Below are 21,397 nucleotides of genomic sequence, written 5' to 3' on the forward strand. Positions count from 1 at the left end.
TACGCTGAAGTTTAGTTTACGCCTAATTGATTATTATATAAATCAAAACAGATTTTAAATGTTGATTGTATTCTAAATCAAAACAGGTTTAAATACTAATTATATGATTATTATGTAAAATGAAAAGTGTTAATGAGTTGATACTATCATAATTAAGATTGCTCAAATAGACTAGGGTTCGGTTAAGTATTGGGGTGAAGTAGATATAAAACCCGAAGTCATTTAAGCAAATGTAACCTGATAAAATTGATTCTCCATCAATGTTTTTGTCGATTTTTTTTTTTTTTTTTACATATATTTCTCTTTCCACGTATCAAGTAAATATTTCGTCCAATTCGACAAAATATGACAATGTCCTACTAACAGTACTACAGTTCAGCAAAGAATGACAGGATAACTCACCTTGTCTATTCTCGCGAGATCTCATTTAAGATATGATACTATCATAATTGGAACGGGGACCCAGTTATTTGCCCCATTGGAACGCATTGAAAGTCATAGTAAATAAATGGGGTGCTGTTCGTTAAATAATTTTGATAGCCACCTTGGGACTTCTGTTTCATGTTAGGCATTAGGTTCCAAGTTTCTGAGTGCAATCTCAGTGCCTCATGACCGGCATTCCGTTGCAAAATTTTGTTTTGATTGACAACAGGGTCACTCAGTCTACTTCCGGTGAAGAATAAAGGCTAGAATTTAGACAATTTACTCCATGCACTGACGCCAGATTTTATTTAAATCAATCATTTTTTTTACAGAAATTCAAACTAGAAAGCCTACCCTTTCAAATAAATCTACATTCAGTTTCAGAACTTGTGTAATAATGACACTACACCATTTTAGAGAAAAGTTATAGTTTTTTTTTAAGAACTACATTCGTGGGTACCGGACTGGTTACCGTAACTGGGATCCTATTCCTGTCAGACTTTAACTTTTGTTCCAGACTTAAAACTTTACTTTTAAAATAAAGATATACATCTCAGTAGTTATTCTGAAAAGTTTTAATAAATTTCATCGAACAGTTACAGAGTTATTGATCCTTATCTATAACGTCTCATTTCTCCTCAAATATCAGAAAATTGGTCGGATAAAATCATATATTCATGAAGTAAATTTGCTTAAAATCAGCACAACATTTTTATTTGAAAAGATATTTACATTCTGTAAATTGCACATGGTAGATAAATTCATTCATTGTATGAAAATTTAGTAAAAATTAAATTTTAATGAAATTTTTTTAAATTAAAATCATTTTTTAATTAAAAAAATAAAAAATCCTTATTTTTTTTATAGGAATTACAAAAGGAAAGAAGTTAAAAGTGAAAAACTTACAAAAAATGTATATCTATGAAGGCAAATAAGTTCCTTATCATATATGAAAAGCAGCAGTTTACATGGTAATGCAATTAGTGGTAATCCAATAAAATGTAAGCCCTACTGTACACACACATAATCTCTTAGAATACACTGTCCAGCACCTGTAAATCCCCATAAAAGTGTCACTGTCAGCAATTAGTGGCAAAATTGTGTCAAGGAATCTGACAGCATCTTCCAGTGATATAAATAATGCAAGAAAATGTAGAACATCATAAATTATCAGTCAATGGTACTGTAAATTAACATGAAAGGTGGCAAAAATCGACGTAAATCTTGCTTCAAAGCGGGTAACAGACCCCATAACAAGGGAATAAAGCATGAAACACAGTCTTCAAACAGTCAGCCAAGTTCATCTAATACACAATGGAAGAGGCTAGATGCAGAGAAGTTCTCACTTGTAGCTAAATCCGGTCAAGACGGCACCTCCTACAGTTTACCAGATGTCGAGGGAAATCCTGGATCTGCCAAGTTATTACGTCCACAGCCAAAATGTTTGAAGGTTCTGAAAGAAGAAGCTAAATCTGAGTCTCATGATGAAACACATGTTACAGATGAGTCATATAGAGTTGTTAAGATGAATAAAGTTACTCTGCTACTTAATGTAGTTGTTAAATTTCACAATTTACAAGACATTAAATGTGATAACCCAAACTTTGAACTGACAAAGTTAATTAAGTATGGATCTTGTGTAAAGTGCATATATAAATGTACAGAATGCAAGTTTACATCACCATGTGTTAACCTGTTCGATGAAATTAAAACTCCAAAACGTGGACCTAACCCTGGAGAGTTAACCCGCATGCTTGTATCTGCCTTACAGGAGACTCCTATTGGAATAAAAAGAGGAAGATTTCTGATGGCCGCAGGACTAAATATACCACCACCCACTAAAAGAACACTGCAGAGGCATTCTAATTTTGTTGCGAATGAGATTAAAGAGTTAAATGACAATGATATGAAGAAAAAACTTGAAACTGTGAAAGAAGTTAACAGAATTCGTGGTGTAAAAGAGCCGTCACATATTCCTGTAGCAATCGACACGCGTTATAACAGTATGCATATAGTAAGCACAAAAAAACCCGGACAAAATGCTTCCCAGGCAATATCATTGGCATGTGAGCAAGTGACTGACCATAAGTTCATTGTTGCATCAGTTTTTCACAATAAACTTTGCTGGACAGGTTCTTGGCTTAAAGGGAAGGGACTTAATGTAACCTGTCCAGATGGACATGCTGGTACATGTACAGCCAATGTTAAGCCAACCAACCCTTTAAGTGAATATCTCATGGGTAAAGAAATTGGACTTCAGATTGATAGGCAAAATGTGCTGGTAAAGTATGCAGTTACAGATGGAGACGGACGTGGAGCAGAAGGTATAAATGATGCACTCAAAGTTTTACACCCGTTGTGGAAAGTTGAACGCCAAGCTGACCCAATTCATCTCGGAAGATCACAGTTTCGACAAAGTAATTCTGCAAATTTTAGTTTGAACATGTTTTATGGTTCGACACGTGAAAAGAAAAAACAAGGACAGAAAGTTTTAAGTCAAGATTTGAAAGCCAGATGTAGCTTAGTTTTCAATGAAATGTGGAAAGAAAACTGTGGAAATTTGGAAAAGATTAAAAAATGCTTACCTAGAGTGCTTGATGCTACTGTGCGGTGTTATACCGGCGACTGCTCTAAATGTCCCACTAGCTCATACGTGTGTGGTGGTGGTCACACAAACTGTTGGTGGCTGAGATCCATGTACTTGGGTGCAAACAAGTTAACCAACCTGAATATGGATGACAATGACAAATTAATAATGCAGGAACTTTTAAAAATGAAACTTAGTGAGGAAGCATTAATGAAAATGAAATTTAATTTCAACACTCAAAAATGTGAAGCCGTTAACAGAGCACTAAGTGTATCCTTACCAAAAAATGTGAACTTTTCTAGAAATTTTGAAGGGAGGGCATCAGCAATAATTCACACTTTGAATAATGGTATAGCTAATTCCTGGAAACAAAAAGCAGAATGTATTGGTTTTAAAATATCACAAGGTTCATTTAAACACTTAGAGCAGATGCAAAGGGAGTGTGAACGGAACAAAGTATACCAAAATACTCCAGAAAGGAAAAAGAAAAATTTACAACAAACCGGACAGAAAATTAAGGATCATGTGGAAGAAAAGGAACAAAGTAAATTTAAAGACCGATATCAAAAAGGACAACTTGATCCCAAACTTAATACGGCATTTGTTCAAAGCACAAAGGACGATCATTCATATGGGAGAGTAATGCCTGCTAAGAAGAATATACCTACCAGAAGCTGTACTTCAAAAATTCCAAAGTCAAAGAAGACATAGCTGCATCCATCTACATCTGAAAAAGATAAAGACAAAATTAAAGGTTCTTTTAAGGACCACCAAATCTTTCAAAAAGAGTCTAAAATTGTTGTACATTTAGTCAAAATTCTTTATATATAAGCTATAGCCCTACCCCTTAAATATCTTCTAAAAATAAATCCAGGCGGCAATCTGGATAATTGGCATGGCCCTGGCAAGAATTGCGGTGCTTACAATAAATCCTGTTGTTATTTATGTGATGCGGCTCTAAATTAATGTGAGCCGCATTCACACACAAACTATTATGACACAAATGACTGGCATCAAATGTTATATTTAACTCTAAATAATTGTTATAAACCATGTAACTGAATCTATGGGCTTTTTTCTTTTTCCAGGTACCAGAAATAGGATCTAGAAAAGAAATAAGCCCATATTTTCCATCTTTTGTTGTTCCCTGATCCCATAAAAAGCATTCATGATTTCTTGCCAGGTGGCTCTTTTCTATTATTTTTTGCCTATATTTTTCAAAAAATCCCTCCATTTTAACTTACAAGTGTATGAATTTAAATTTCCAACAAATGACCTCACTGTGACCTCTTTTTAAACTTTCAAATGAAAAAAAAACTTTTTTAAAATTTCATAAATTTAAATTTCAATTTAATTTAAAAAGTTTAATTCAAATTTAAAAAATAATTACACCATTGTTTTCCTTATTAAATTTTGAAGTTTGTAGCAAAATTTCATCCATGTTACTCGAAAAATAAGCTTACAGTTGTAAATTGAAGTGTTCAATATATGCCTTCTGACAGGAACGGGGACCCAGTTATTTGCCCCATTGGAACGCATTGAAAGTCATAGTAAATAAATGGGGTGCTGTTCGTTAAATAATTTTGATAGCCACCTTGGGACTTCTGTTTCATGTTAGGCATTAGGTTCCAAGTTTCTGAGTGCAATCTCAGTGCCTCATGACCGGCATTCCGTTGCAAAATTTTGTTTTGATTGACAACAGGGTCACTCAGTCTACTTCCGGTGAAGAATAAAGGCTAGAATTTAGACAATTTACTCCATGCACTGACGCCAGATTTTATTTAAATCAATCATTTTTTTTACAGAAATTCAAACTAGAAAGCCTACCCTTTCAAATAAATCTACATTCAGTTTCAGAACTTGTGTAATAATGACACTACACCATTTTAGAGAAAAGTTATAGTTTTTTTTTAAGAACTACATTCGTGGGTACCGGACTGGTTACCGTAACTGGGATCCTATTCCTGTCAGACTTTAACTTTTGTTCCAGACTTAAAACTTTACTTTTAAAATAAAGATATACATCTCAGTAGTTATTCTGAAAAGTTTTAATAAATTTCATCGAACAGTTACAGAGTTATTGATCCTTATCTATAACGTCTCATTTCTCCTCAAATATCAGAAAATTGGTCGGATAAAATCATATATTCATGAAGTAAATTTGCTTAAAATCAGCACAACATTTTTATTTGAAAAGATATTTACATTCTGTAAATTGCACATGGTAGATAAATTCATTCATTGTATGAAAATTTAGTAAAAATTAAATTTTAATGAAATTTTTTTAAATTAAAATCATTTTTTAATTAAAAAAATAAAAAATCCTTATTTTTTTTATAGGAATTACAAAAGGAAAGAAGTTAAAAGTGAAAAACTTACAAAAAATGTATATCTATGAAGGCAAATAAGTTCCTTATCATATATGAAAAGCAGCAGTTTACATGGTAATGCAATTAGTGGTAATCCAATAAAATGTAAGCCCTACTGTACACACACATAATCTCTTAGAATACACTGTCCAGCACCTGTAAATCCCCATAAAAGTGTCACTGTCAGCAATTAGTGGCAAAATTGTGTCAAGGAATCTGACAGCATCTTCCAGTGATATAAATAATGCAAGAAAATGTAGAACATCATAAATTATCAGTCAATGGTACTGTAAATTAACATGAAAGGTGGCAAAAATCGACGTAAATCTTGCTTCAAAGCGGGTAACAGACCCCATAACAAGGGAATAAAGCATGAAACACAGTCTTCAAACAGTCAGCCAAGTTCATCTAATACACAATGGAAGAGGCTAGATGCAGAGAAGTTCTCACTTGTAGCTAAATCCGGTCAAGACGGCACCTCCTACAGTTTACCAGATGTCGAGGGAAATCCTGGATCTGCCAAGTTATTACGTCCACAGCCAAAATGTTTGAAGGTTCTGAAAGAAGAAGCTAAATCTGAGTCTCATGATGAAACACATGTTACAGATGAGTCATATAGAGTTGTTAAGATGAATAAAGTTACTCTGCTACTTAATGTAGTTGTTAAATTTCACAATTTACAAGACATTAAATGTGATAACCCAAACTTTGAACTGACAAAGTTAATTAAGTATGGATCTTGTGTAAAGTGCATATATAAATGTACAGAATGCAAGTTTACATCACCATGTGTTAACCTGTTCGATGAAATTAAAACTCCAAAACGTGGACCTAACCCTGGAGAGTTAACCCGCATGCTTGTATCTGCCTTACAGGAGACTCCTATTGGAATAAAAAGAGGAAGATTTCTGATGGCCGCAGGACTAAATATACCACCACCCACTAAAAGAACACTGCAGAGGCATTCTAATTTTGTTGCGAATGAGATTAAAGAGTTAAATGACAATGATATGAAGAAAAAACTTGAAACTGTGAAAGAAGTTAACAGAATTCGTGGTGTAAAAGAGCCGTCACATATTCCTGTAGCAATCGACACGCGTTATAACAGTATGCATATAGTAAGCACAAAAAAACCCGGACAAAATGCTTCCCAGGCAATATCATTGGCATGTGAGCAAGTGACTGACCATAAGTTCATTGTTGCATCAGTTTTTCACAATAAACTTTGCTGGACAGGTTCTTGGCTTAAAGGGAAGGGACTTAATGTAACCTGTCCAGATGGACATGCTGGTACATGTACAGCCAATGTTAAGCCAACCAACCCTTTAAGTGAATATCTCATGGGTAAAGAAATTGGACTTCAGATTGATAGGCAAAATGTGCTGGTAAAGTATGCAGTTACAGATGGAGACGGACGTGGAGCAGAAGGTATAAATGATGCACTCAAAGTTTTACACCCGTTGTGGAAAGTTGAACGCCAAGCTGACCCAATTCATCTCGGAAGATCACAGTTTCGACAAAGTAATTCTGCAAATTTTAGTTTGAACATGTTTTATGGTTCGACACGTGAAAAGAAAAAACAAGGACAGAAAGTTTTAAGTCAAGATTTGAAAGCCAGATGTAGCTTAGTTTTCAATGAAATGTGGAAAGAAAACTGTGGAAATTTGGAAAAGATTAAAAAATGCTTACCTAGAGTGCTTGATGCTACTGTGCGGTGTTATACCGGCGACTGCTCTAAATGTCCCACTAGCTCATACGTGTGTGGTGGTGGTCACACAAACTGTTGGTGGCTGAGATCCATGTACTTGGGTGCAAACAAGTTAACCAACCTGAATATGGATGACAATGACAAATTAATAATGCAGGAACTTTTAAAAATGAAACTTAGTGAGGAAGCATTAATGAAAATGAAATTTAATTTCAACACTCAAAAATGTGAAGCCGTTAACAGAGCACTAAGTGTATCCTTACCAAAAAATGTGAACTTTTCTAGAAATTTTGAAGGGAGGGCATCAGCAATAATTCACACTTTGAATAATGGTATAGCTAATTCCTGGAAACAAAAAGCAGAATGTATTGGTTTTAAAATATCACAAGGTTCATTTAAACACTTAGAGCAGATGCAAAGGGAGTGTGAACGGAACAAAGTATACCAAAATACTCCAGAAAGGAAAAAGAAAAATTTACAACAAACCGGACAGAAAATTAAGGATCATGTGGAAGAAAAGGAACAAAGTAAATTTAAAGACCGATATCAAAAAGGACAACTTGATCCCAAACTTAATACGGCATTTGTTCAAAGCACAAAGGACGATCATTCATATGGGAGAGTAATGCCTGCTAAGAAGAATATACCTACCAGAAGCTGTACTTCAAAAATTCCAAAGTCAAAGAAGACATAGCTGCATCCATCTACATCTGAAAAAGATAAAGACAAAATTAAAGGTTCTTTTAAGGACCACCAAATCTTTCAAAAAGAGTCTAAAATTGTTGTACATTTAGTCAAAATTCTTTATATATAAGCTATAGCCCTACCCCTTAAATATCTTCTAAAAATAAATCCAGGCGGCAATCTGGATAATTGGCATGGCCCTGGCAAGAATTGCGGTGCTTACAATAAATCCTGTTGTTATTTATGTGATGCGGCTCTAAATTAATGTGAGCCGCATTCACACACAAACTATTATGACACAAATGACTGGCATCAAATGTTATATTTAACTCTAAATAATTGTTATAAACCATGTAACTGAATCTATGGGCTTTTTTCTTTTTCCAGGTACCAGAAATAGGATCTAGAAAAGAAATAAGCCCATATTTTCCATCTTTTGTTGTTCCCTGATCCCATAAAAAGCATTCATGATTTCTTGCCAGGTGGCTCTTTTCTATTATTTTTTGCCTATATTTTTCAAAAAATCCCTCCATTTTAACTTACAAGTGTATGAATTTAAATTTCCAACAAATGACCTCACTGTGACCTCTTTTTAAACTTTCAAATGAAAAAAAAACTTTTTTAAAATTTCATAAATTTAAATTTCAATTTAATTTAAAAAGTTTAATTCAAATTTAAAAAATAATTACACCATTGTTTTCCTTATTAAATTTTGAAGTTTGTAGCAAAATTTCATCCATGTTACTCGAAAAATAAGCTTACAGTTGTAAATTGAAGTGTTCAATATATGCCTTCTGACAGGAACGGGGACCCAGTTATTTGCCCCATTGGAACGCATTGAAAGTCATAGTAAATAAATGGGGTGCTGTTCGTTAAATAATTTTGATAGCCACCTTGGGACTTCTGTTTCATGTTAGGCATTAGGTTCCAAGTTTCTGAGTGCAATCTCAGTGCCTCATGACCGGCATTCCGTTGCAAAATTTTGTTTTGATTGACAACAGGGTCACTCAGTCTACTTCCGGTGAAGAATAAAGGCTAGAATTTAGACAATTTACTCCATGCACTGACGCCAGATTTTATTTAAATCAATCATTTTTTTTACAGAAATTCAAACTAGAAAGCCTACCCTTTCAAATAAATCTACATTCAGTTTCAGAACTTGTGTAATAATGACACTACACCATTTTAGAGAAAAGTTATAGTTTTTTTTTAAGAACTACATTCGTGGGTACCGGACTGGTTACCGTAACTGGGATCCTATTCCTGTCAGACTTTAACTTTTGTTCCAGACTTAAAACTTTACTTTTAAAATAAAGATATACATCTCAGTAGTTATTCTGAAAAGTTTTAATAAATTTCATCGAACAGTTACAGAGTTATTGATCCTTATCTATAACGTCTCATTTCTCCTCAAATATCAGAAAATTGGTCGGATAAAATCATATATTCATGAAGTAAATTTGCTTAAAATCAGCACAACATTTTTATTTGAAAAGATATTTACATTCTGTAAATTGCACATGGTAGATAAATTCATTCATTGTATGAAAATTTAGTAAAAATTAAATTTTAATGAAATTTTTTTAAATTAAAATCATTTTTTAATTAAAAAAATAAAAAATCCTTATTTTTTTTATAGGAATTACAAAAGGAAAGAAGTTAAAAGTGAAAAACTTACAAAAAATGTATATCTATGAAGGCAAATAAGTTCCTTATCATATATGAAAAGCAGCAGTTTACATGGTAATGCAATTAGTGGTAATCCAATAAAATGTAAGCCCTACTGTACACACACATAATCTCTTAGAATACACTGTCCAGCACCTGTAAATCCCCATAAAAGTGTCACTGTCAGCAATTAGTGGCAAAATTGTGTCAAGGAATCTGACAGCATCTTCCAGTGATATAAATAATGCAAGAAAATGTAGAACATCATAAATTATCAGTCAATGGTACTGTAAATTAACATGAAAGGTGGCAAAAATCGACGTAAATCTTGCTTCAAAGCGGGTAACAGACCCCATAACAAGGGAATAAAGCATGAAACACAGTCTTCAAACAGTCAGCCAAGTTCATCTAATACACAATGGAAGAGGCTAGATGCAGAGAAGTTCTCACTTGTAGCTAAATCCGGTCAAGACGGCACCTCCTACAGTTTACCAGATGTCGAGGGAAATCCTGGATCTGCCAAGTTATTACGTCCACAGCCAAAATGTTTGAAGGTTCTGAAAGAAGAAGCTAAATCTGAGTCTCATGATGAAACACATGTTACAGATGAGTCATATAGAGTTGTTAAGATGAATAAAGTTACTCTGCTACTTAATGTAGTTGTTAAATTTCACAATTTACAAGACATTAAATGTGATAACCCAAACTTTGAACTGACAAAGTTAATTAAGTATGGATCTTGTGTAAAGTGCATATATAAATGTACAGAATGCAAGTTTACATCACCATGTGTTAACCTGTTCGATGAAATTAAAACTCCAAAACGTGGACCTAACCCTGGAGAGTTAACCCGCATGCTTGTATCTGCCTTACAGGAGACTCCTATTGGAATAAAAAGAGGAAGATTTCTGATGGCCGCAGGACTAAATATACCACCACCCACTAAAAGAACACTGCAGAGGCATTCTAATTTTGTTGCGAATGAGATTAAAGAGTTAAATGACAATGATATGAAGAAAAAACTTGAAACTGTGAAAGAAGTTAACAGAATTCGTGGTGTAAAAGAGCCGTCACATATTCCTGTAGCAATCGACACGCGTTATAACAGTATGCATATAGTAAGCACAAAAAAACCCGGACAAAATGCTTCCCAGGCAATATCATTGGCATGTGAGCAAGTGACTGACCATAAGTTCATTGTTGCATCAGTTTTTCACAATAAACTTTGCTGGACAGGTTCTTGGCTTAAAGGGAAGGGACTTAATGTAACCTGTCCAGATGGACATGCTGGTACATGTACAGCCAATGTTAAGCCAACCAACCCTTTAAGTGAATATCTCATGGGTAAAGAAATTGGACTTCAGATTGATAGGCAAAATGTGCTGGTAAAGTATGCAGTTACAGATGGAGACGGACGTGGAGCAGAAGGTATAAATGATGCACTCAAAGTTTTACACCCGTTGTGGAAAGTTGAACGCCAAGCTGACCCAATTCATCTCGGAAGATCACAGTTTCGACAAAGTAATTCTGCAAATTTTAGTTTGAACATGTTTTATGGTTCGACACGTGAAAAGAAAAAACAAGGACAGAAAGTTTTAAGTCAAGATTTGAAAGCCAGATGTAGCTTAGTTTTCAATGAAATGTGGAAAGAAAACTGTGGAAATTTGGAAAAGATTAAAAAATGCTTACCTAGAGTGCTTGATGCTACTGTGCGGTGTTATACCGGCGACTGCTCTAAATGTCCCACTAGCTCATACGTGTGTGGTGGTGGTCACACAAACTGTTGGTGGCTGAGATCCATGTACTTGGGTGCAAACAAGTTAACCAACCTGAATATGGATGACAATGACAAATTAATAATGCAGGAACTTTTAAAAATGAAACTTAGTGAGGAAGCATTAATGAAAATGAAATTTAATTTCAACACTCAAAAATGTGAAGCCGTTAACAGAGCACTAAGTGTATCCTTACCAAAAAATGTGAACTTTTCTAGAAATTTTGAAGGGAGGGCATCAGCAATAATTCACACTTTGAATAATGGTATAGCTAATTCCTGGAAACAAAAAGCAGAATGTATTGGTTTTAAAATATCACAAGGTTCATTTAAACACTTAGAGCAGATGCAAAGGGAGTGTGAACGGAACAAAGTATACCAAAATACTCCAGAAAGGAAAAAGAAAAATTTACAACAAACCGGACAGAAAATTAAGGATCATGTGGAAGAAAAGGAACAAAGTAAATTTAAAGACCGATATCAAAAAGGACAACTTGATCCCAAACTTAATACGGCATTTGTTCAAAGCACAAAGGACGATCATTCATATGGGAGAGTAATGCCTGCTAAGAAGAATATACCTACCAGAAGCTGTACTTCAAAAATTCCAAAGTCAAAGAAGACATAGCTGCATCCATCTACATCTGAAAAAGATAAAGACAAAATTAAAGGTTCTTTTAAGGACCACCAAATCTTTCAAAAAGAGTCTAAAATTGTTGTACATTTAGTCAAAATTCTTTATATATAAGCTATAGCCCTACCCCTTAAATATCTTCTAAAAATAAATCCAGGCGGCAATCTGGATAATTGGCATGGCCCTGGCAAGAATTGCGGTGCTTACAATAAATCCTGTTGTTATTTATGTGATGCGGCTCTAAATTAATGTGAGCCGCATTCACACACAAACTATTATGACACAAATGACTGGCATCAAATGTTATATTTAACTCTAAATAATTGTTATAAACCATGTAACTGAATCTATGGGCTTTTTTCTTTTTCCAGGTACCAGAAATAGGATCTAGAAAAGAAATAAGCCCATATTTTCCATCTTTTGTTGTTCCCTGATCCCATAAAAAGCATTCATGATTTCTTGCCAGGTGGCTCTTTTCTATTATTTTTTGCCTATATTTTTCAAAAAATCCCTCCATTTTAACTTACAAGTGTATGAATTTAAATTTCCAACAAATGACCTCACTGTGACCTCTTTTTAAACTTTCAAATGAAAAAAAAACTTTTTTAAAATTTCATAAATTTAAATTTCAATTTAATTTAAAAAGTTTAATTCAAATTTAAAAAATAATTACACCATTGTTTTCCTTATTAAATTTTGAAGTTTGTAGCAAAATTTCATCCATGTTACTCGAAAAATAAGCTTACAGTTGTAAATTGAAGTGTTCAATATATGCCTTCTGACAGGAACGGGGACCCAGTTATTTGCCCCATTGGAACGCATTGAAAGTCATAGTAAATAAATGGGGTGCTGTTCGTTAAATAATTTTGATAGCCACCTTGGGACTTCTGTTTCATGTTAGGCATTAGGTTCCAAGTTTCTGAGTGCAATCTCAGTGCCTCATGACCGGCATTCCGTTGCAAAATTTTGTTTTGATTGACAACAGGGTCACTCAGTCTACTTCCGGTGAAGAATAAAGGCTAGAATTTAGACAATTTACTCCATGCACTGACGCCAGATTTTATTTAAATCAATCATTTTTTTTACAGAAATTCAAACTAGAAAGCCTACCCTTTCAAATAAATCTACATTCAGTTTCAGAACTTGTGTAATAATGACACTACACCATTTTAGAGAAAAGTTATAGTTTTTTTTTAAGAACTACATTCGTGGGTACCGGACTGGTTACCGTAACTGGGATCCTATTCCTGTCAGACTTTAACTTTTGTTCCAGACTTAAAACTTTACTTTTAAAATAAAGATATACATCTCAGTAGTTATTCTGAAAAGTTTTAATAAATTTCATCGAACAGTTACAGAGTTATTGATCCTTATCTATAACGTCTCATTTCTCCTCAAATATCAGAAAATTGGTCGGATAAAATCATATATTCATGAAGTAAATTTGCTTAAAATCAGCACAACATTTTTATTTGAAAAGATATTTACATTCTGTAAATTGCACATGGTAGATAAATTCATTCATTGTATGAAAATTTAGTAAAAATTAAATTTTAATGAAATTTTTTTAAATTAAAATCATTTTTTAATTAAAAAAATAAAAAATCCTTATTTTTTTTATAGGAATTACAAAAGGAAAGAAGTTAAAAGTGAAAAACTTACAAAAAATGTATATCTATGAAGGCAAATAAGTTCCTTATCATATATGAAAAGCAGCAGTTTACATGGTAATGCAATTAGTGGTAATCCAATAAAATGTAAGCCCTACTGTACACACACATAATCTCTTAGAATACACTGTCCAGCACCTGTAAATCCCCATAAAAGTGTCACTGTCAGCAATTAGTGGCAAAATTGTGTCAAGGAATCTGACAGCATCTTCCAGTGATATAAATAATGCAAGAAAATGTAGAACATCATAAATTATCAGTCAATGGTACTGTAAATTAACATGAAAGGTGGCAAAAATCGACGTAAATCTTGCTTCAAAGCGGGTAACAGACCCCATAACAAGGGAATAAAGCATGAAACACAGTCTTCAAACAGTCAGCCAAGTTCATCTAATACACAATGGAAGAGGCTAGATGCAGAGAAGTTCTCACTTGTAGCTAAATCCGGTCAAGACGGCACCTCCTACAGTTTACCAGATGTCGAGGGAAATCCTGGATCTGCCAAGTTATTACGTCCACAGCCAAAATGTTTGAAGGTTCTGAAAGAAGAAGCTAAATCTGAGTCTCATGATGAAACACATGTTACAGATGAGTCATATAGAGTTGTTAAGATGAATAAAGTTACTCTGCTACTTAATGTAGTTGTTAAATTTCACAATTTACAAGACATTAAATGTGATAACCCAAACTTTGAACTGACAAAGTTAATTAAGTATGGATCTTGTGTAAAGTGCATATATAAATGTACAGAATGCAAGTTTACATCACCATGTGTTAACCTGTTCGATGAAATTAAAACTCCAAAACGTGGACCTAACCCTGGAGAGTTAACCCGCATGCTTGTATCTGCCTTACAGGAGACTCCTATTGGAATAAAAAGAGGAAGATTTCTGATGGCCGCAGGACTAAATATACCACCACCCACTAAAAGAACACTGCAGAGGCATTCTAATTTTGTTGCGAATGAGATTAAAGAGTTAAATGACAATGATATGAAGAAAAAACTTGAAACTGTGAAAGAAGTTAACAGAATTCGTGGTGTAAAAGAGCCGTCACATATTCCTGTAGCAATCGACACGCGTTATAACAGTATGCATATAGTAAGCACAAAAAAACCCGGACAAAATGCTTCCCAGGCAATATCATTGGCATGTGAGCAAGTGACTGACCATAAGTTCATTGTTGCATCAGTTTTTCACAATAAACTTTGCTGGACAGGTTCTTGGCTTAAAGGGAAGGGACTTAATGTAACCTGTCCAGATGGACATGCTGGTACATGTACAGCCAATGTTAAGCCAACCAACCCTTTAAGTGAATATCTCATGGGTAAAGAAATTGGACTTCAGATTGATAGGCAAAATGTGCTGGTAAAGTATGCAGTTACAGATGGAGACGGACGTGGAGCAGAAGGTATAAATGATGCACTCAAAGTTTTACACCCGTTGTGGAAAGTTGAACGCCAAGCTGACCCAATTCATCTCGGAAGATCACAGTTTCGACAAAGTAATTCTGCAAATTTTAGTTTGAACATGTTTTATGGTTCGACACGTGAAAAGAAAAAACAAGGACAGAAAGTTTTAAGTCAAGATTTGAAAGCCAGATGTAGCTTAGTTTTCAATGAAATGTGGAAAGAAAACTGTGGAAATTTGGAAAAGATTAAAAAATGCTTACCTAGAGTGCTTGATGCTACTGTGCGGTGTTATACCGGCGACTGCTCTAAATGTCCCACTAGCTCATACGTGTGTGGTGGTGGTCACACAAACTGTTGGTGGCTGAGATCCATGTACTTGGGTGCAAACAAGTTAACCAACCTGAATATGGATGACAATGACAAATTAATAATGCAGGAACTTTTAAAAATGAAACTTAGTGAGGAAGCATTAATGAAAATGAAATTTAATTTCAACACTCAAAAATGTGAAGCCGTTAACAGAGCACTAAGTGTATCCTTACCAAAAAATGTGAACTTTTCTAGAAATTTTGAAGGGAGGGCATCAGCAATAATTCACACTTTGAATAATGGTATAGCTAATTCCTGGAAACAAAAAGCAGAATGTATTGGTTTTAAAATATCACAAGGTTCATTTAAACACTTAGAGCAGATGCAAAGGGAGTGTGAACGGAACAAAGTATACCAAAATACTCCAGAAAGGAAAAAGAAAAATTTACAACAAACCGGACAGAAAATTAAGGATCATGTGGAAGAAAAGGAACAAAGTAAATTTAAAGACCGATATCAAAAAGGACAACTTGATCCCAAACTTAATACGGCATTTGTTCAAAGCACAAAGGACGATCATTCATATGGGAGAGTAATGCCTGCTAAGAAGAATATACCTACCAGAAGCTGTACTTCAAAAATTCCAAAGTCAAAGAAGACATAGCTGCATCCATCTACATCTGAAAAAGATAAAGACAAAATTAAAGGTTCTTTTAAGGACCACCAAATCTTTCAAAAAGAGTCTAAAATTGTTGTACATTTAGTCAAAATTCTTTATATATAAGCTATAGCCCTACCCCTTAAATATCTTCTAAAAATAAATCCAGGCGGCAATCTGGATAATTGGCATGGCCCTGGCAAGAATTGCGGTGCTTACAATAAATCCTGTTGTTATTTATGTGATGCGGCTCTAAATTAATGTGAGCCGCATTCACACACAAACTATTATGACACAAATGACTGGCATCAAATGTTATATTTAACTCTAAATAATTGTTATAAACCATGTAACTGAATCTATGGGCTTTTTTCTTTTTCCAGGTACCAGAAATAGGATCTAGAAAAGAAATAAGCCCATATTTTCCATCTTTTGTTGTTCCCTGATCCCATAAAAAGCATTCATGATTTCTTGCCAGGTGGCTCTTTTCTATTATTTTTTGCCTATATTTTTCAAAAAATCCCTCCATTTTAACTTACAAGTGTATGAATTTAAATTTCCAACAAATGACCTCACTGTGACCTCTTTTTAAACTTTCAAATGAAAAAAAAACTTTTTTAAAATTTCATAAATTTAAATTTCAATTTAATTTAAAAAGTTTAATTCAAATTTAAAAAATAATTACACCATTGTTTTCCTTATTAAATTTTGAAGTTTGTAGCAAAATTTCATCCATGTTACTCGAAAAATAAGCTTACAGTTGTAAATTGAAGTGTTCAATATATGCCTTCTGACAGGAACGGGGACCCAGTTATTTGCCCCATTGGAACGCATTGAAAGTCATAGTAAATAAATGGGGTGCTGTTCGTTAAATAATTTTGATAGCCACCTTGGGACTTCTGTTTCATGTTAGGCATTAGGTTCCAAGTTTCTGAGTGCAATCTCAGTGCCTCATGACCGGCATTCCGTTGCAAAATTTTGTTTTGATTGACAACAGGGTCACTCAGTCTACTTCCGGTGAAGAATAAAGGCTAGAATTTAGACAATTTACTCCATGCACTGACGCCAGATTTTATTTAAATCAATCATTTTTTTTACAGAAATTCAAACTAGAAAGCCTACCCTTTCAAATAAATCTACATTCAGTTTCAGAACTTGTGTAATAATGACACTACACCATTTTAGAGAAAAGTTATAGTTTTTTTTTAAGAACTACATTCGTGGGTACCGGACTGGTTACCGTAACTGGGATCCTATTCCTGTCAGACTTTAACTTTTGTTCCAGACTTAAAACTTTACTTTTAAAATAAAGATATACATCTCAGTAGTTATTCTGAAAAGTTTTAATAAATTTCATCGAACAGTTACAGAGTTATTGATCCTTATCTATAACGTCTCATTTCTCCTCAAATATCAGAAAATTGGTCGGATAAAATCATATATTCATGAAGTAAATTTGCTTAAAATCAGCACAACATTTTTATTTGAAAAGATATTTACATTCTGTAAATTGCACATGGTAGATAAATTCATTCATTGTATGAAAATTTAGTAAAAATTAAATTTTAATGAAATTTTTTTAAATTAAAATCATTTTTTAATTAAAAAAATAAAAAATCCTTATTTTTTTTATAGGAATTACAAAAGGAAAGAAGTTAAAAGTGAAAAACTTACAAAAAATGTATATCTATGAAGGCAAATAAGTTCCTTATCATATATGAAAAGCAGCAGTTTACATGGTAATGCAATTAGTGGTAATCCAATAAAATGTAAGCCCTACTGTACACACACATAATCTCTTAGAATACACTGTCCAGCACCTGTAAATCCCCATAAAAGTGTCACTGTCAGCAATTAGTGGCAAAATTGTGTCAAGGAATCTGACAGCATCTTCCAGTGATATAAATAATGCAAGAAAATGTAGAACATCATAAATTATCAGTCAATGGTACTGTAAATTAACATGAAAGGTGGCAAAAATCGACGTAAATCTTGCTTCAAAGCGGGTAACAGACCCCATAACAAGGGAATAAAGCATGAAACACAGTCTTCAAACAGTCAGCCAAGTTCATCTAATACACAATGGAAGAGGCTAGATGCAGAGAAGTTCTCACTTGTAGCTAAATCCGGTCAAGACGGCACCTCCTACAGTTTACCAGATGTCGAGGGAAATCCTGGATCTGCCAAGTTATTACGTCCACAGCCAAAATGTTTGAAGGTTCTGAAAGAAGAAGCTAAATCTGAGTCTCATGATGAAACACATGTTACAGATGAGTCATATAGAGTTGTTAAGATGAATAAAGTTACTCTGCTACTTAATGTAGTTGTTAAATTTCACAATTTACAAGACATTAAATGTGATAACCCAAACTTTGAACTGACAAAGTTAATTAAGTATGGATCTTGTGTAAAGTGCATATATAAATGTACAGAATGCAAGTTTACATCACCATGTGTTAACCTGTTCGATGAAATTAAAACTCCAAAACGTGGACCTAACCCTGGAGAGTTAACCCGCATGCTTGTATCTGCCTTACAGGAGACTCCTATTGGAATAAAAAGAGGAAGATTTCTGATGGCCGCAGGACTAAATATACCACCACCCACTAAAAGAACACTGCAGAGGCATTCTAATTTTGTTGCGAATGAGATTAAAGAGTTAAATGACAATGATATGAAGAAAAAACTTGAAACTGTGAAAGAAGTTAACAGAATTCGTGGTGTAAAAGAGCCGTCACATATTCCTGTAGCAATCGACACGCGTTATAACAGTATGCATATAGTAAGCACAAAAAAACCCGGACAAAATGCTTCCCAGGCAATATCATTGGCATGTGAGCAAGTGACTGACCATAAGTTCATTGTTGCATCAGTTTTTCACAATAAACTTTGCTGGACAGGTTCTTGGCTTAAAGGGAAGGGACTTAATGTAACCTGTCCAGATGGACATGCTGGTACATGTACAGCCAATGTTAAGCCAACCAACCCTTTAAGTGAATATCTCATGGGTAAAGAAATTGGACTTCAGATTGATAGGCAAAATGTGCTGGTAAAGTATGCAGTTACAGATGGAGACGGACGTGGAGCAGAAGGTATAAATGATGCACTCAAAGTTTTACACCCGTTGTGGAAAGTTGAACGCCAAGCTGACCCAATTCATCTCGGAAGATCACAGTTTCGACAAAGTAATTCTGCAAATTTTAGTTTGAACATGTTTTATGGTTCGACACGTGAAAAGAAAAAACAAGGACAGAAAGTTTTAAGTCAAGATTTGAAAGCCAGATGTAGCTTAGTTTTCAATGAAATGTGGAAAGAAAACTGTGGAAATTTGGAAAAGATTAAAAAATGCTTACCTAGAGTGCTTGATGCTACTGTGCGGTGTTATACCGGCGACTGCTCTAAATGTCCCACTAGCTCATACGTGTGTGGTGGTGGTCACACAAACTGTTGGTGGCTGAGATCCATGTACTTGGGTGCAAACAAGTTAACCAACCTGAATATGGATGACAATGACAAATTAATAATGCAGGAACTTTTAAAAATGAAACTTAGTGAGGAAGCATTAATGAAAATGAAATTTAATTTCAACACTCAAAAATGTGAAGCCGTTAACAGAGCACTAAGTGTATCCTTACCAAAAAATGTGAACTTTTCTAGAAATTTTGAAGGGAGGGCATCAGCAATAATTCACACTTTGAATAATGGTATAGCTAATTCCTGGAAACAAAAAGCAGAATGTATTGGTTTTAAAATATCACAAGGTTCATTTAAACACTTAGAGCAGATGCAAAGGGAGTGTGAACGGAACAAAGTATACCAAAATACTCCAGAAAGGAAAAAGAAAAATTTACAACAAACCGGACAGAAAATTAAGGATCATGTGGAAGAAAAGGAACAAAGTAAATTTAAAGACCGATATCAAAAAGGACAACTTGATCCCAAACTTAATACGGCATTTGTTCAAAGCACAAAGGACGATCATTCATATGGGAGAGTAATGCCTGCTAAGAAGAATATACCTACCAGAAGCTGTACTTCAAAAATTCCAAAGTCAAAGAAGACATAGCTGCATCCATCTACATCTGAAAAAGATAAAGACAAAATTAAAGGTTCTTTTAAGGACCACCAAATCTTTCAAAAAGAGTCTAAAATTGTTGTACATTTAGTCAAAATTCTTTATATATAAGCTATAGCCCTACCCCTTAAATATCTTCTAAAAATAAATCCAGGCGGCAATCTGGATAATTGGCATGGCCCTGGCAAGAATTGCGGTGCTTACAATAAATCCTGTTGTTATTTATGTGATGCGGCTCTAAATTAATGTGAGCCGCATTCACACACAAACTATTATGACACAAATGACTGGCATCAAATGTTATATTTAACTCTAAATAATTGTTATAAACCATGTAACTGAATCTATGGGCTTTTTTCTTTTTCCAGGTACCAGAAATAGGATCTAGAAAAGAAATAAGCCCATATTTTCCATCTTTTGTTGTTCCCTGATCCCATAAAAAGCATTCATGATTTCTTGCCAGGTGGCTCTTTTCTATTATTTTTTGCCTATATTTTTCAAAAAATCCCTCCATTTTAACTTACAAGTGTATGAATTTAAATTTCCAACAAATGACCTCACTGTGACCTCTTTTTAAACTTTCAAATGAAAAAAAAACTTTTTTAAAATTTCATAAATTTAAATTTCAATTTAATTTAAAAAGTTTAATTCAAATTTAAAAAATAATTACACCATTGTTTTCCTTATTAAATTTTGAAGTTTGTAGCAAAATTTCATCCATGTTACTCGAAAAATAAGCTTACAGTTGTAAATTGAAGTGTTCAATATATGCCTTCTGACAGGAACGGGGACCCAGTTATTTGCCCCATTGGAACGCATTGAAAGTCATAGTAAATAAATGGGGTGCTGTTCGTTAAATAATTTTGATAGCCACCTTGGGACTTCTGTTTCATGTTAGGCATTAGGTTCCAAGTTTCTGAGTGCAATCTCAGTGCCTCATGACCGGCATTCCGTTGCAAAATTTTGTTTTGATTGACAACAGGGTCACTCAGTCTACTTCCGGTGAAGAATAAAGGCTAGAATTTAGACAATTTACTCCATGCACTGACGCCAGATTTTATTTAAATCAATCATTTTTTTTACAGAAATTCAAACTAGAAAGCCTACCCTTTCAAATAAATCTACATTCAGTTTCAGAACTTGTGTAATAATGACACTACACCATTTTAGAGAAAAGTTATAGTTTTTTTTTAAGAACTACATTCGTGGGTACCGGACTGGTTACCGTAACTGGGATCCTATTCCAATTAAGATTGCTCAAATAGACTAGGGTTCGGTTAAGTATTGGGGTGAAGTAGATATAAAACACAGTCATACTTCACCTGAACAATGGAAGTTACTATACAGAAACAAAACAAACCTTAAGACTTCCCAAAACTCATCCCAAAACTCAAACCTTAAAATAAATCCATATGCTGTCAGGCCGC

The 21,397-nt window shown here is 34.1% G+C and overlaps 5 long non-coding RNA genes across 5 annotated transcripts; all 5 read right to left on the reverse strand.

The window, feature by feature from the left end:
• Window positions 1-1,413: 1,413 nt before the first annotated feature.
• On the reverse strand, window positions 1,414-3,758 carry LOC143061278 (uncharacterized). Its single transcript, XR_012974390.1, has 3 exons — window positions 3,679-3,758; window positions 3,009-3,148; window positions 1,414-1,876 (listed from the first exon to the last, which is right to left on the reverse strand). It is a non-coding gene; the product is annotated as an uncharacterized LOC143061278 (long non-coding RNA).
• A 1,691-nt stretch (window positions 3,759-5,449) lies between these two features.
• On the reverse strand, window positions 5,450-7,818 carry LOC143061276 (uncharacterized). Its single transcript, XR_012974388.1, has 3 exons — window positions 7,739-7,818; window positions 7,069-7,208; window positions 5,450-5,936 (listed from the first exon to the last, which is right to left on the reverse strand). It is a non-coding gene; the product is annotated as an uncharacterized LOC143061276 (long non-coding RNA).
• Window positions 7,819-9,509: 1,691 nt separating this feature from the next.
• LOC143061275 (uncharacterized) lies at window positions 9,510-11,878 on the reverse strand. Its single transcript, XR_012974387.1, has 3 exons — window positions 11,799-11,878; window positions 11,129-11,268; window positions 9,510-9,996 (listed from the first exon to the last, which is right to left on the reverse strand). It is a non-coding gene; the product is annotated as an uncharacterized LOC143061275 (long non-coding RNA).
• Window positions 11,879-13,569: 1,691 nt separating this feature from the next.
• On the reverse strand, window positions 13,570-15,938 carry LOC143061274 (uncharacterized). Its single transcript, XR_012974386.1, has 3 exons — window positions 15,859-15,938; window positions 15,189-15,328; window positions 13,570-14,056 (listed from the first exon to the last, which is right to left on the reverse strand). It is a non-coding gene; the product is annotated as an uncharacterized LOC143061274 (long non-coding RNA).
• Window positions 15,939-17,629: 1,691 nt separating this feature from the next.
• Window positions 17,630-19,998, reverse strand: LOC143061277 (uncharacterized). The gene is made up of 3 exons (XR_012974389.1): window positions 19,919-19,998; window positions 19,249-19,388; window positions 17,630-18,116 (listed from the first exon to the last, which is right to left on the reverse strand). It is a non-coding gene; the product is annotated as an uncharacterized LOC143061277 (long non-coding RNA).
• Between the last annotated feature and the right edge of the window lie 1,399 nt (window positions 19,999-21,397).

Source organism: Mytilus galloprovincialis, unplaced genomic scaffold (genome assembly GCF_965363235.1).
Source record: "Mytilus galloprovincialis unplaced genomic scaffold, xbMytGall1.hap1.1 HAP1_SCAFFOLD_276, whole genome shotgun sequence".
NCBI lineage: Eukaryota > Metazoa > Mollusca > Bivalvia > Mytilida > Mytilidae > Mytilus > Mytilus galloprovincialis.